At 45.4% G+C, this 16,293-nt stretch overlaps 1 protein-coding gene across 2 annotated transcripts in view; it reads right to left on the bottom strand.

Annotated features, from left to right (window-relative positions):
* Window positions 1-16,293, bottom strand: part of NME7 (NME/NM23 family member 7) — a 349,164-nt gene that overhangs the window by 205,690 nt on the left and 127,181 nt on the right. The window lies entirely within an intron of this gene.

The raw sequence follows: 16,293 nt of genomic DNA, 5'->3' as shown, positions 1-16,293 counted from the left end.
CCAAAGTTACCGTTTATCTTTTTTTTATTGTCTATTTACTGTTTTTCTATCCCCACCCCTCCCCTCCCCTGTAACCATCATAGATTGTTTCTTTTTTTGTGCAAGCCTTTACATGAGTTTTTACAGTAGTGGTCTCATACAATATTTGTCCTTTTGTGATTGACTTATTTCACTCAGCATAATGTCCTCCATATTCATCCATGTTATGTTTCACAGATTTATCGTCAGTCTTTATCACTGTATAACACTCCATTGTGCATATGTATCAGTTTGTTTATTCATTCATCAATTGATGTCTTTGCTCATTTTTAATTGAGTTATTTGTCTTTCTGTTGTTGAGGTTTTGCAGTATCTTGTAGATTTCAGAGATTAGATGCTGATCGGATTTGTCATAGCCAAGAATTTTTTCCCAGCCTGTAGGTTGTCTTAATTTACTCTTTTGGTGAAGTCTTTGGATGAGCATAAGTGTTTGATTTGTAGGAGCTCCCAGTTATCTAGTTTCTCTTCTGGTGTTTGTGTATTATTAATGTTTTATATACTGTTTATGCCATGTATCTAGGGCTCGTAGCATTGTCCCTATTTTTTCTTCCATGATCTTTATCATTTTAGATTTTATATTTAAGTCTTTGATCAACTTTGTGTGAGTTTTTGCACATGGTGTTAAATATGGGTCCTGTTTCATTTTTTTGCAGACGGATATCCAGTTATGCCAGCACCATTTGTTAAAGAGACTGCCTTTCTCCCATTTAACTGACTTTGGGCCTTTGTCAAATATCAGCTGCTCGTATGGATGAATTTATGTCTGGGTTCTCAATTCTGTTCCACTGGTTTATGTATCTGCTACCAGTACTAGAGTATTCTGATTACTGTGGTGGTATAACAGGTTCTAATATCAGGTAGTGTGAGGCATCCCACTCTGTTCTTTTTCAGTAATGCTTTACTTATCTACCTAGGGCCTTTTCTCAGTGCCGTTTTTGAAGGGGTGAAATGGTACATCATTGTTGTTTCATTTGCACCTTTCTGATGGCTAATGACGAGAAGCCCTGCTGATGCAGTGGTTAGGTGCTGGGCTGCTAACTGAAAGATTGGTGGTCTGAATCCACCAACCACTCCACAGAAGAAAGATGTGGCAGTCTGTTTCTGTGAAGATTTACAGCCTTGGAAACCCTATGGGGCAGCTCTACTCCGTGGTGATAGGGTTCCTATGAGTAGGAATCAACTCAACGGCCATAAAGGTTTGGTTTTGACAATGGCCAATGGCAAGGGGTCCTGGTGGTGCAGTAGTTAAGCACTCAGCTACTAACCGAAAGTTCAGCAGTTCAAACCACCAGTTGCTCCACAGGAGAAAGACGTAGCAGTCTGCTTCTGTACAGATTACAGCCTCGGAAACCCTGTGGGGAAGTTCTACTCTGTCCTGCTGAGTAGCTGTAAGTCAGAAGTGACTCCATGGCGATGGGTTTGGTTTGGTTTTTGATGGCTAATGATCGTGAGCATCTTTTCATGTGTTTGTTAGCTGCCTGAATGTCCTCCTTTGTGAAGTGTCTATTCATGTCCTTTGTTCATTCTTTGATTGGACTGTGTTTTTGTTGTTGAAGTTTTTTTAATATATTTTAGACATTAGACCCTTATCAGATATTTCATTCAAGATTTCTTCCAGTCTGTAGGTTCTCTTTTTACTCTTTTGGTAAAGTATTTTGATGAGCATAAGTATTTAGTTTTTCGGAGGTACCAGTTCTCTAATTTATCTTCTGTTACTCATGTATTTTTAGTTGTGTCTGATAGACTATTTATGCTAGAAGTTAGGTCCCTTACGTCTCCTAGTTTTTTTCCTATGTTATCTTCCAGGATCTTAATAGTTTTAGCTTTAATATTTAGGTCTTTGATCCATTTTGAGTTAGTTTTGTGTATGGTATGAGGTGTGGATACTGTTTCATTTTTCTGCAAATGGATCTCCAGTTTGCCAGCACCATTTGTTAAAGAGACTGTCTCTTCAGCAGTGAATGGGCATGCAGCCTTTGTCAAAGATCAGCTGCCTGCGAATGGATGGGTTTACTTCTGGGCTCTCAGTTCTTTTCCTGGGTCTGTGTGTCCGTCAACCAGTGCCAGGCTGTTCTGATTACCGTAGCTGCCTAAGTTTTGAGATCAGGAAGTGTACGGCCTCCTACTTTGTTCTTCTTCCATATTGCTTTAGCTATTCAGGGCCACTTTCCTTTCCATATAAAGTTGGAGATAAGTTTTTCCATTTTATTAAAGAATGTTGTTGGGATTTGGATCAGGATTACAATGTATCCATATATCGCTTTCAGTAGTACCGACATTTTACAATGTTAATTCTTCAATCCATGAGCATAGACTGTTTTTCCATTTAAGCAGGTCTCTTTTTAAAAAAAAAAAAAAAATTTTTTTTTCTTTTGGTTTACTGCAGTAGTGTTTCATACTTTTCCTTGTGTAAGTCTTTTACCTCCTTAGTTATGTTTATTCCTAGGTATTTTACCCTTTTGGGGACTATTGTAAATGGTATTCCTTTCTTTACCTCCTTTCCAGAGTCCTCCTTACTGGTGTAGAGGAACCCAACTGATGTGTGTGTTTCGATCTTGTATCCCGTCACTTTGCTGAATTCTTCTATTAGTTCCAGTAACTTTCTTATGCAGTCTGGGAGATTTTGTACGTATAGGATTATGTCATCTGCGAATAAGAATAATTTTACTTCTTCTCTTCCAGTTTGGGTACCCTTTATTTCCCTTTCTCACCTTATTGCTCTGGCTAGGACCTCACTACAATATTGAATAAGAATGGTGATAACAAGCATCCTTGTCTCATTCTTGTTCTGAAGGGGAATGCTGCCAATCTTTCTCCACTGAGAATAAAGTTCACTGTTAGCTTTGCATATATGGCCTGAAGTATGTTGAGGAATTTCCCTTCTATTCATATTTTGCTGAGAGTTTTTATCAAGGGTGTTGGATTTTATCAAATGTCTTTTTCTGCATCGATTAAGATGACCGCGACAATGAAATACTACGCATCAATGAAGAACAATGATGAATCCGTGAAACATTTCATAACGTGGAGGAATCTGGAAGGCACTGTGTTGAGAGAAATTAGCCAGTTGCAATAGGACAAATATTATACAAGAGCACTATTATAAGAACTTGAAAAATAGTTTAAACAGAGAAGAAAATATTCTTTGATGGTTACAAGGGTGGGGAGGGAGGGAGGGAGAAGGGCTTTCACTAATTAGACAGTAGACAAGAACTATTTTAGGTGAAGGGAAGGAAAACACACAAGACAGGAGAGATCAGCACAGCTGGACTAAACTGAAAGCAAAGAACTTTCCTGAATAAACCAAATGCTTCGAAGGCCAGAGTAGCTGGGGCAGGGGTCTGGGGACCATGGTTTCAGGGGACATCTAGATCATCTGGAATAATAAAATCTATTAAGAAAACATTCTGCATCCCGCTTTGGAGAGTGGAGTAGGGGGTCTTAAACACTAGCAAGTGGCCATCTAAAATGCATCAATTGGTCTCAACCCACCTAGAACAAAGGAGAATAAAGAACACCAAGGACACAAGGTAATTATGAGCCCAAGGGACAGAAAGGGCCACATAAATCAGAGACTATATCAGACTGAGACCAGAAGAACTAGATGGTGCCTGGTTACAATCGATGACTGCCCTGGCAGGGAACACAAGAGAGAATCCCTGAAGGAGCAGGAGAGCAGTTGGATGCAGACCTCAAATTCTCGTAAAAAGACCAGACTTAATGGTCTGACTGAGACTAGAAGGACCCTGGAGGTCATGGTCCCCAGACCTTCTGTGAGCCCAAGACTGGAACCATTCCCAAAGCCAACTCTTCAGACAGGAATTGAACTGGACTATAAGACAGAAAATGACACTGGTGAGGAGTGAGCTTCTTGGTTCAAGTAGACACATGAGACTATGTGGGCATCTCCTGTCTGGAGAGGAGATGAGAAGGCACAGGGGAACAGAAGCTGGCTGAATGGACATGGGAAATACAGGGTGGAGAGGAGGAATGTGCTGTCTCATTAGGGGGAGAGCAACTAGGAGTAAGGTGTATATAAATTTTTCCATGAGAGACTGACTTGATTTGTAAACTTTCACTTAAGCATAATAAAAAAAGGAAAAAGAAAATCATTTGTGGAGGGATATCTGAAAATGGAAGCAGTATAGCAGGAGACAAACACAAGAGAAAAAAATGTATGTTCAGTTAAAGGACACAAACGATCGTTATTAGTACAACCCCATTTTAGTTAGATTTTTGTCACTTGCTCAGAAGCATACAAAACTTTTTAGGAGACGGTGGCATGAAGTGCTACTAACTTGAAAACATTCTAAGGAAAGGAAAATGTAATCCCTTAGTAGGCATCTTCATTTCCTGGGATTTTTTCCCTAAGAATATTGCCAAGGTGTGCACAAATCTGATGCACAGGTATTCATGTTTCTTGTTGCTTTCTCATCTATTTCAGTATCAGATGCTCAACACACAGATGACAAAATATGAGGTGATAAATTATTTTGAGTTATATCTTAATTTGTTTTATATTTAATGATACAGATAATATGAATTGAATTCAAAGAGACAGAAAGTGTGATGTATTACATAGAAAACAATTTGCTAAAAAAAGTCACAAAGTCATTGATACATAATTTACTTAATTACGTACCAATGTAAGATGTTCTCCTTAGGCTAATAAAATAACTTTTCCTAAAGAGCTCTAATTTGTTTATATATATATATATATATATATTTACACACACAGACATATCTATATTACCTGCGAACGCAATGAATGAAAAGGAAGATCGAAGAACTGATGCCTCTGAACTATGGTATATGTGAAGAATATCAAACATACCTCTGGACTGCCAGAAGAACAAATAAGTCTGTCTTGAAAGAAGTACAGCCAGAGTGCTCCCTGGAAGCGAGGATGGCTAGACTTTGTCTCATGTACTTTGGACACGTTATCAGGAGGGACCAGTCCCTGGGGAAGGACATCATGCTTGGTAAGGTAGAAGGTCAGCAAAAAAGAGGAAGACCCTCAGTGAGTGGGACTGACACCGTGGCTGCCACAACGGGCTCAAACACAGCAACTGTGAGGATGGCACAGGAATGGGCGGTGTTTCGTTATGTTGTACATGGGGTCGCTCTGAGTTGGAACCGGCTTGACGGCACCTTACAACAAATTTTATACATATACATATATATACACATATATGAAGAAGATAGGGTATGTGCTTTCAATCCCATTTATTGGGAGCAGATTAAACGAAAACCATAATTAATACTTTATAAAGTCATCCCGGCAGCCAAACCTTGCAAACTCATATTAGAAGCTTCATCTCCCAACTCAGCCTTATGCTAACATAAGATGTGGTTTCAAGTTTGCCTGCCCTCAAATCTCGGATACTGTCAAGAATAGGAAAAACAGGGCAGAGAATGTATAGCATGAATTTGTACCAAAAACTTCAAGACTGATTTTTAGCACACCAGAGGCATCCTAGCACTCTTCAATTTTCTTAAATTGGAATGCTTATGATTATTCTAAAGAGGCACCACAAACCAACCCTTTGATGACAAGCTACCCCACAGTAACTAACATCCAAACAACTCTGGAAGAATGACAGGAACCTTCCTCCATTTTGCACAGACAGAAGCCATCCTATGTGCGCTAAATGTCAATACAGATGTAGGAGATGTGATTTGCTTATAGGTTAGAAATAAACGAGCAACCAAAATAAGTGAGACCTTCGAACCACGGGCTTTGTGAAGTAACAAAGGCTGTGAACACGCAGAAGAGCAGAGTGCCATTTACTAATCCACTGAAAAGCAATTACAGGGACCACATCTTCAGCACTTTCCTCAAGTATCAGCTTCGCCCTTTTAACATGTCCTTTGGAAACCCAAGCTTTTCCATGGCCTTTCTGCAACGTACATAGTCTTTTCTTGACAGTCCCTCTTTTTCTTCTTCATAACAACTTAATTACCATTATATTCTCAGAACTTAAGCATTTATAATCTAACATGTAACTTGAACTATCTTTACTTTTAGTCTTAGGACATAAGGTCATGCGACCTTGGCCTTTCATTTTTAAACATTTCCTGCTAAGGTAACATCATGTGCCCTGAATCCCTGGATCCTCACTTCATACGAACTAGCCCAGCTCCTAAATGATAGTAACTTTGCCGCATTTATACTTCGGAAGTTATTAAAGCTTAAAACTGCACTACGACTTTCGAGACGCCCTATCTCAACAGTCATTTTCCTTGAGATTGTATTTCCTCCAATGCTATTTGTCTCGATGAAACTGGGGTTCATTCCAATCTCACTAGAGAGAAATGCCAATCTAAAGATTGTCTAGCCACAGATCAAATTTTTCTGCTATTTTTATTCAATAGGTGTTATACAGAAGTGAAAGTATATTAGAGGGGGCTACTTTGTCCTACAGAGTCACTGTGAGTTGGAATCGATTCTATGGCACACAACCACCACAACCAACAACAAACAACTTTAGTAAAGTAGAATGCCCTGGATACCCCAACCTGCCAAGAGTCCAAAAAAATTTCACTAACCTGAAAGCCAGCACAGGGAACTACTTCTGAGTAACAGGAACAACTGAGAACCATAAGGTAACTCTTCCCTCGCCACTCCCATGGTCACAGAGAAGGAACTAGGAATCCTCCATGAAGCACAAAATTTCATAAGATTTGCCACCAATGATGGCAATCCCCTCAGCATTTCTGATAAATGGACAATCTGGAGAGGCTTTTATAACTTCATATTCCTGGACTCTACGCCAACTCACTGAAACAAAATTTTTGAAGCTAGGGGCTGAGAATATGCATTTTTAACAGTCTCCTTAACAGTGGCCAAGTCCTGAACCACACTAAAATTTAAGAAGTCTAGGACACCAGTGGCACAACACTGGTTGCAGGTTCTGGTCCCAGAACCCAACTGTGTTAAGATCTTATGATGTTTTATATTAACTCGTGGGAGACTGCTGCGCTGGTGGCCCCCAGTGAACCATAATTCCTGGTACTGATGCCTTCATGCATTCCCCTTGGAAACCCTGGTGGTGTAGTGGTTAAGTGCTATGGCTGCTAACCAAGAGGTTGGCAGTTTGAATCCACCAGGTGCTCCTTGGGAACTCTATGGGGCAGTTCTACTCTGTCCTATTGGGTCAGTATGAGTCGGAATCGACTCAACGGAAGTGGGTTTGGTTTTGGTTTTGGTATTCCCCACACATGTTGGTTCTGGACTTGGCCATATGACTTGCTTTTGCCAAGTGGACATGAAGGCACGAAGCAAGCTGAGGCTTGATGAGCACTTACAGATTGCCGACTGTCTTCGAATGCTCCTCTTGGAAGCTGGCAATCACGCCGTAAAGAAGTTCAGGCTAGGCTCCTGAATGAGAGACTACATGGAAAGAGTTTCTGGAAGAGGATAGCCAATCTTGAACATGCCAACTCCAGCAGAGCTCCCAGCTGAATGAAGCCACCCCAGGTATGCCACAGAGGAACTGCCAGCTGAGCCCAGTCAATCCAAAGAATTATGAGGAATAACAAATAGCTGTTTTTAAAGAACTAAGTTTTGGGATGCTTTGTTACAAAGCAATAGATAATGGAAACATTGCTGAATCAGGCCTTTTTTTAAAAATGTCGTATCATATGATCTAATCTCTAAGGCTACCATTGCTAATTGATAACACTAACATTTATGAGCACTTACTACGCAAAGGGAACTACTTGCATCACACGTATTAACTTACTTATGAAGTAGGTTCTGTCATCTCCATTTTGCAGATAAAAACACTGAGGCCTCAGGGAAGTCAAGAAATACTTCTAAGGTCACATATTAGTAAGTGTCAAAGCCACAGAACAACAGCTATTCCAAACATTATACACTAAAATCATCCTTGTCAGGTAGAGTAGGCTTAGCACCAGCTCTTCTCCATTCCTTTACCTACATTCCTATGTTTCCTCTAATTCAGACAGATGTGTGCAGATCTTTGGATTGTACTACACATCACTAGGCTCTGAAGAGAGCCTAAGGTTCCTGATGCAGACATCACAGTTGCTAGGTGCTGATGCCTGGCTGCCTGGCAACAAATGTTTCTTTATTCCAGTCAGCTGTGATGCGCAAGCCCTGACTTCAAAAGACACAGTGACTTTCCATTGCTTTCTCATTGATAGAGAGCCTATAATCGTAAGGCACACAATTAAGTCTGAAAAAATCTATTCAATCCTCCTGCTTTGCCACAGTAATATATTGAAGCAATCAACTATCTACTCATCCCCTAAATATCTCCAAAAAGGAGACATGAGACGGGACCAAGACTACACACTAAGAAGGGATTCTTGACTTTAAGAGTCTGAAATACTATAATATACTGCTACAACTGTACACTTAGCATGTGTGCATTTCATTTCATGTAAGTTGTACCTCCATCAAAATGAAACCCTGGTGGTGCAGCGGTTAAGAGTTTGGCTGCTAACCAAAAGGTCGGCAGTTGCAATCTACCAGCTACTCCTTGGAAACCCTGTAGGGCAGTTCTACTCTGTCTCTAGAGTAGGAATTGGGTCACTATGAGTCGGAATTGACTCGATGGCAATGGGTTTGGTTTTTTTGGCTTTTTTATACCTCCATGAAATTGAGTAAACAAACAAAGGTTCAAACTAAAACTTAACAGGAATAAAGTGAAATGCAACATCCTGAGCAAAAAGATATAATAACCACACAACCTTTATCTATGTAAAGGTGAAGCCTCAGAATACACAAAGAAAAACAGTCAAAATTAAAAGAAGAAATTCATAATAATAGTAGGTAATTTTAACCTGGGAGAATTCAACACAGCTTTTTTCAGAAGCTGATAAAGAGGCACACAACAATAGTAAGGCTATAGATCTGAACAACAGGCTTGGATTCATAGTTACCATATAAAGAGAGGAACCCTGGAGGCACAGTGGTTACCAGTTCAGCTGCTAACCAAAAGGGTGGCAGTTCAAATCCACCAGCTGCTCCTTGGAAACCCTATGGGGCAGTTCTACTCTGCCCTACAGAGTTGCTAGAGAACACTGCAACAAATAAATACCCTTCTTTTCGAGAATACATTAGAATTTTTTTTTTTTTTTTTTTTAATTAACCATGTGCTACATAACAAAGTGAGTCCCGAGGTGGCAAAAATGGTCAAGTGCTTGACTATTAGCCGAAAAGTTGGCAGTCTGAATCCATCCAGAGGCACCTAGGAAGACTGGTCTGGCAGTCTGCTTCAGAAAGGTCACAGCCTTGAAAACCCTACAGATCACGGTGCTGCTTTCACACACGGGGTCACCAAGAGTAGGAATCGACTTGATGGCAAAGAACAACAACTACATAACAAAGATTGACAAATAAAAAAAAAAAAAAGGTTACTACAGAGACCATATTTTCTCTGAAAATGTTCAGACACTGAAGGAGACTCATAAAAAAATACGACGAAGAGGACAAAATACTGAGAAAACTATGACAGTCAGTCTGTAATCTGTTCAGGGATACAGACAATGCTCATTAGTCAAAAACCACTACGTAGTCTGTGTGTCTGTGTGCGTCTGTGTGTGTCTGTGTGCGTATGTATGTTTCTGTACATGTGTGTCTGTGTCTGTGTGTTTCTGTACGTGTGTATCTGTGTCTGTGTGTGTCTGTGTCTATGTCCGTGTCGTGCATATGTATGTTTCTGTGCATGTGTATCTGTGTCTGTGTGTGGGTGTGTCTGTGTCTACATGTGTCTGGGTGTCTGTGTTTCTATATGTGTGTATCTGTGTCTCTGTGTGTGTGTCTGTGCATATGTATGTTTCTATGCGTGTGTATCTGTGTCTGTGTGTGTCTGTGTCTGTGTCTATGTGTGTGTCTGTGTATATGTTTCTGTGCGTATCTGTGTGTGTGGGTGTGTCTGAGTCTGTGTGTGTCTGGGTGTATACGTGTTTCTCTACAGGTGTATCTGTGTCTGTGTGTGGGCGTGTCTGTGTCTGTGTGTGGGTGTGGGTGTGTCTGTGTGTGGGTGTGTCTGTGTCTACATGTGTCTGGGTGTCTGTGTTTCTATATGTGTGTATCTGTGTCTCTGTGTGTGTGTCTGTGCATATGTATGTTTCTATGCGTGTGTATCTGTGTCTGTGTGTGTCTGTGTCTGTGTCTATGTGTGTGTCTGTGTATATGTTTCTGTGCGTATCTGTGTGTGTGGGTGTGTCTGAGTCTGTGTGTGTCTGGGTGTATACGTGTTTCTCTACAGGTGTATCTGTGTCTGTGTATGTCTGTGTGTGGGCGTGTCTGTGTCTGTGTGTGGGTGTGGGTGTGTCTGTGTCTGTGTGTGGGTGTGTCTGTGTTTCTGTACGTGTATCTGTGTCTGTGTGTTTCTGTACATGTGTATCTGTGTCTGTGTGTGTGTCTGTGTCTGTGCATATGTATGTTTCTGTACATGTGTGTCCGTATCTGTGTGTTTCTATATGTGTGTATCTGTGTCTGTGTGTGTGTGCCTGCGTGTGTTTGTGTCTGTGTCTATGTCTGTGTCTGTGCGTATGTTTCTGTACGTGTGTATCTGTGTGTGGGTGTGTCTGTGTATGTGTGTGGGTGTATGTGTGTTTCTGTATGTGTGTATCTGTGTCTGTGTGTCTGTGTCTATGTCTGTGTGAGTATGTATGTTTCTGTATGTGTGTATCTGTGTCTGTGTGTTTCTGTACGTGTGTATCTGTGTCTGTGTGTGTCTGGGTATATGTATGTTTCTGTACGTGTGTATCTGTGCCTGTGTGTGGGTGTGTCTGTATGTGTGTGTGTCTGCCTGTCTGCACTAAATACTGTGATGAAAAAGCAGAGAGTGCCAAGAAAATATGTCACTTGGGAACCTGTCATAGTCAAGGAGGTGTCAGGTTAGGTTTCCCTTTGGAAGTGACATTTTGGGGGCGGGTGAAGGAAGTTTGGGGACACACATTGCAGGCAAAGGGAGGGGCAGGGTAAAAAGGCCCTGAGGAGGGAACGAACAAGCATATTTAGGGAAGCGAAAGGTGGACACTGGTGCTAGCGTGCAGAAAGGCAGGAGACAGTAACCTGAAACAAGTCTAATAAATTACACTCAGGACAAGTAGATTCCTAAAAATATAAAAACTGAAGAAAACAAACAAGGACTGCTTTCAGTCAAATCAAACATCACAAAAAATATAAAAGGCATTTTCTCTGTTTAACTGAAAAAGTCTTAGGGAGATTTCTAAGTTTATAATTCTCCAGACCTTGTTCATTAATTCAGCTTTTAACTGTCTTTACCTTGAGCAGAATACCAGTAATTTCTCTAAGTCTTATCTAAATGGTGAATATTTTTTCATTCAGTCAAAACTTAGGTATTAAAACCACCCTTTAGACCAATTATTATACAACCTTCTACCAGGAATGGCTTTCCAGAAGCAATCAACTGAACTCAGTATTCATGGAATACAGAAATAATCCAGCTTTGGAATCCAAGAGCTCTGGGTTTCAGGATGCTATCTACCCTCTTCTAATGCTTAGACTCCACATCTATAAAATGGGGTTAATAATCATACCTGAGTACAGGGTTTTGTAGGGTTTAAACGACAGCCCATGTAGAAGCAGTATGGGGTTATCTTATATAACAAGACAGCCTTGGTTCAAATTCCAGCCCCACCACATAAGAGATTCTGTGACTTTGGGCCAGTTACTTAACATCTTGGTGCCTCAGCTTCCTCCTCTTCAATATATGTTTCGAACAGTACCTACCTTCATAAATAGCTTTGAGAAATAAATAATTTGTGTGAAGTACTTAGCATCCCATAAACTACAATTAGTAATAACCAATATAAAAGTTGTTCTTTTTTTTTTTCCGTTCCTAGTTTTGAAAAGCCCTTTCTAACAGCCTCATTAATAAGATTTGAGGCAGTCTTGTCTTCTGCACCCACTCAAGTCATCACAAGTGCCAATTCTAAGGACTCACATCTCCTCTAAAGGTTATTAGATGTGGAATCACATTACAAACAAATTTTAAGTGAAATTTTTTAACAGCCTAAGACATGCCTACCTCTTCAGAACCATTAAATGTGATCCTTCTTTTCCAAGGACAAGCAGAACTCTCTGAGGTTCCTTCCAAATCAATAAAACACTAATTAAAGTCCTCATAATTTACAAATTCATCGAATTCTTGGTTATATAATACATGCTGAGCTCTATGCATTCAAAGCCAAGGTCTAACATGTATGTAATTCAAGGTACTTGGGGCATCTATTTATAAATTCCATCCAACTCTTTCGCATAGAATATAATATAATCACAAAAGTCCAAAATTGTCACATTATAAACAAAACCGAATTAGATTTCTGATGTTTAAATCCACCACTATATACCAAAAAATTCACACCTCTCACAGTATGTAAGCCACAGTATTACCTGCAGGAAATCTAGTAAAAAGCTGGAAACGTAACCAATTCAATCAGCCCAAATCCAGAGGGGTTCCACAGAATGGAATGTGTTTTCCAGGGCTCTTGGCCTACCAGGCACCAAGAGAAACATTTGCAGTGTAAGTTAAAACTCTGAAAGAGATTCTGAGTAAGAAAACTCAATTTAAAAAAAAATGAGGGACTTGATAAATACAACATTTCTGCTACAAGTCCCGTTTAATTAGCAATTCTAACGTTAAATTCACAAACTGTCTAGTACTCTAATAAATCATTTGCTTCCTATTTAATTGAATACACAGATCATGCCAAAACTGTCTTTACGTCTTCTAAAAATAAAATTTAAAATTGCGTCTCCGTGAAAACACAATTTGTATAGCCAAAACACAAAACTGAGATACAGAACATAGAATACAATTTCCCTTTAGAAGCATTTTCTCCACAGTTTCACAGAATAACAGCTTATTTGGGTTTAAATCATTTTGTCTTATTTTACTGACGAAGAAACTAAATTTCAAAAGGGCCTCTGTCATTATCAAAAACGCACCGCAACTGTCCCATGCATAAAGCTGTTTTAGGAAAGGAAAATTTCTAACAAAAATCTGAGGGCTCTAATACTTAAAAGGCTAAGCTGCCTGGCCATTACAAAAGCAAAAGCAGACCTGGCTGCTGGCTGCTGCCCGGCGCCGACCGTACCAGCCCACGCAAGGACGGCTGCCGGGTAGGCTGGGTGTCGGCCGTACCAGCCCACGCAAGGACGACGGCCGGGTAGGCTGGGTGTCGGCCGTACCAGCCCACGCAAGGACGGCTGCCAGGTAGGCTGGGTGTCGGCCGTACCAGCCCAGGCAAGGACGACGGCCGGGTAGGCTGGGTGTCGGCCGTACCAGCCCAGGCAAGGACGACGGCCGGGTAGGCTGGGTGTCGGCCGTACCAGCCCAGGCAAGGACGGCTGCCGGGTAGGCTGGGTGTCGGCCGTACCAGCCCAGGCAAGGACGACGGCCGGGTAGGCTGGGTGTCGGCCGTACCAGCCCAGGCAAGGACGACGGCCGGGTAGGCTGGGTGTCGGCCGTACCAGCCCACGCAAGGACGACGGCCGGGTAGGCTGGGTGTCGGCCGTACCAGCCCACGCAAGGACGACGGCCGGGTAGGCTGGGTGTCGGCCGTACCAGCCCAGGCAAGGACGGCTGCCGGGTAGGCTGGGTGTCGGCCGTACCAGCCCAGGCAAGGACGGCTGCCGGGTAGGCTGGGTGTCGGCCGTACCAGCCCAGGCAAGGACGGCTGCCGGGTAGGCTGGGTGTCGGCCGTACCAGCCCAGGCAAGGACGACGGCCGGGTAGGCTGGGTGTCGGCCGTACCAGCCCAGGCAAGGACGGCTGCCGGGTAGGCTGGGTGTCGGCCGTACCAGCCCAGGCAAGGACGGCTGCCGGGTAGGCTGGGTGTCGGCCGTACCAGCCCAGGCAAGGACGGCTGCCGGGTAGGCTGGGTGTCGGCCGTACCAGCCCAGGCAAGGACGGCTGCCGGGTAGGCTGGGTGTCGGCCGTACCAGCCCAGGCAAGGACGGCTGCCGGGTGGGCTGGGTGTCGGCCGTACCAGCCCAGGCAAGGACGGCTGCCGGGTAGGCTGGGTGTCGGCCGTACCAGCCCAGGCAAGGACGGCTGCCGGGTAGGCTGGGTGTCGGCCGTACCAGCCCAGGCAAGGACGGCTGCCGGGTAGGCTGGGTGTCGGCCGTACCAGCCCAGGCAAGGACGGCTGCCGGGTAGGCTGGGTGTCGGCCGTACCAGCCCAGGCAAGGACGGCTGCCGGGTAGGCTGGGTGTCGGCCGTACCAGCCCAGGCAAGGACGACGGCCGGGTAGGCTGGGTGTCGGCCGTACCAGCCCAGGCAAGGACGACGGCCGGGTAGGCTGGGTGTCGGCCGTACCAGCCCAGGCAAGGACGACGGCCGGGTAGGCTGGGTGTCGGCCGTACCAGCCCAGGCAAGGACGGCTGCCGGGTAGGCTGGGTGTCGGCCGTACCAGCCCAGGCAAGGACGGCTGCCGGGTAGGCTGGGTGTCGGCCGTACCAGCCCAGGCAAGGACGACGGCCGGGTAGGCTGGGTGTCGGCCGTACCAGCCCAGGCAAGGACGGCTGCCGGGTGGGCTGGGTGTCGGCCGTACCAGCCCACGCAAGGACGGCTGCCGGGTGGGCTGGGTGTCGGCCGTACCAGCCCAGGCAAGGACGACGGCCGGGTGGGCTGGGTGTCGGCCGTACCAGCCCAGGCAAGGACGACGGCCGGGTGGGCTGGGTGTCGGCCGTACCAGCCCAGGCAAGGACGACGGCCGGGTGGGCTGGGTGTCGGCCGTACCAGCCCAGGCAAGGACGACGGCCGGGTGGGCTGGGTGTCGGCCGTACCAGCCCAGGCAAGGACGACGGCCGGGTGGGCTGGGTGTCGGCCGTACCAGCCCAGGCAAGGACGGCTGCCGGGTGGGCTGGGTGTCGGCCGTACCAGCCCAGGCAAGGACGGCTGCCGGGTGGGCTGGGTGTCGGCCGTACCAGCCCAGGCAAGGACGGCTGCCGGGTGGGCTGGGTGTCGGCCGTACCAGCCCAGGCAAGGACGACGGCCGGGTGGGCTGGGTGTCGGCCGTACCAGCCCAGGCAAGGACGACGGCCGGGTGGGCTGGGTGTCGGCCGTACCAGCCCAGGCAAGGACGACGGCCGGGTGGGCTGGGTGTCGGCCGTACCAGCCCAGGCAAGGAGGACTGCCGGGTGGGCTGGGTGTCGGCCGTACCAGCCCAGGCAAGGACGACGGCCGGGTGGGCTGGGTGTCGGCCGTACCAGCCCAGGCAAAGACGACGGCCGGGTGGGCTGGGTGTCGGCCGTACCAGCCCACGCAAAGACGACTGCCGGGTGGGCTGGGTGTCGGCCGTACCAGCCCAGGCAAGGACGACGGCCGGGTGGGCTGGGTGTCGGCCGTACCAGCCCAGGCAAGGACGACGGCCGGGTGGGCTGGGTGTCGGCCGTACCAGCCCACGCAAGGACGACGGCCGGGTGGGCTGGGTGTCGGCCGTACCAGCCCACGCAAAGACGACTGCCGGGTGGGCTGGGTGTCGGCCGTACCAGCCCAGGCAAGGACGACGGCCGGGTGGGCTGGGTGTCGGCCGTACCAGCCCAGGCAAGGACGACTGCCGGGTAGGCTGGGTGTCGGCCGTACCAGCCCACGCAAGGACGACTGCCGGGTGGGCTGGGTGTCGGCCGTACCAGCCCACGCAAGGACGACTGCCGGGTGGGCTGGGTGTCGGCCGTACCAGCCCAGGCAAGGACGACTGCCGGGTAGGCTGGGTGTCGGCCGTACCAGCCCACGCAAGGACGACTGCCGAACAGGCTGGTGTCAGCCGTACCAGCCCACGCAAGGACGACTGCCGAACAGGCTGGGTGTCGGCCACACTCCCACCTCAGGGGCTTCAGTTGTATCCAGGCTCTAGCTGGGGAAGTCCTTTGTTCCTTAAATAATGACAGGGATCTTGTTTTTTTCTATAGATGATACTGGATTTTTCTTAGCATATTAGAGTACTACTTTGTTACTAAGGAGTCTTCAGTTTAATTATTAAAGATAATGATAGTAGTAGAAGTAATGAATACAGTAGCAATCAGTCATAACAGTGATAATAGCGGAGCCCTTAGCCATGTACTGGCCACTGTCCCAAGTACCTGACATACACTAATGCATGCAATCCTTGCAGCTACCCTATGAAGACGGTGTACTGTAATTCTCATTTTACACTTGAGGAAACTAGGACCAAAACAGTTAAGTAATTTGTCCAATAACCCAGAGACAGAATTCAAACCTAGACAGTCTGGTTTCACAGTGAAAAT

This window comes from Loxodonta africana, chromosome 3, assembly GCF_030014295.1.
Source record: "Loxodonta africana isolate mLoxAfr1 chromosome 3, mLoxAfr1.hap2, whole genome shotgun sequence".
Taxonomy (NCBI): domain Eukaryota; kingdom Metazoa; phylum Chordata; class Mammalia; order Proboscidea; family Elephantidae; genus Loxodonta; species Loxodonta africana.
The sequence above is the reverse complement of the archived record's forward strand: the minus strand, read 5'-3'. Positions and strand labels throughout refer to the sequence as shown.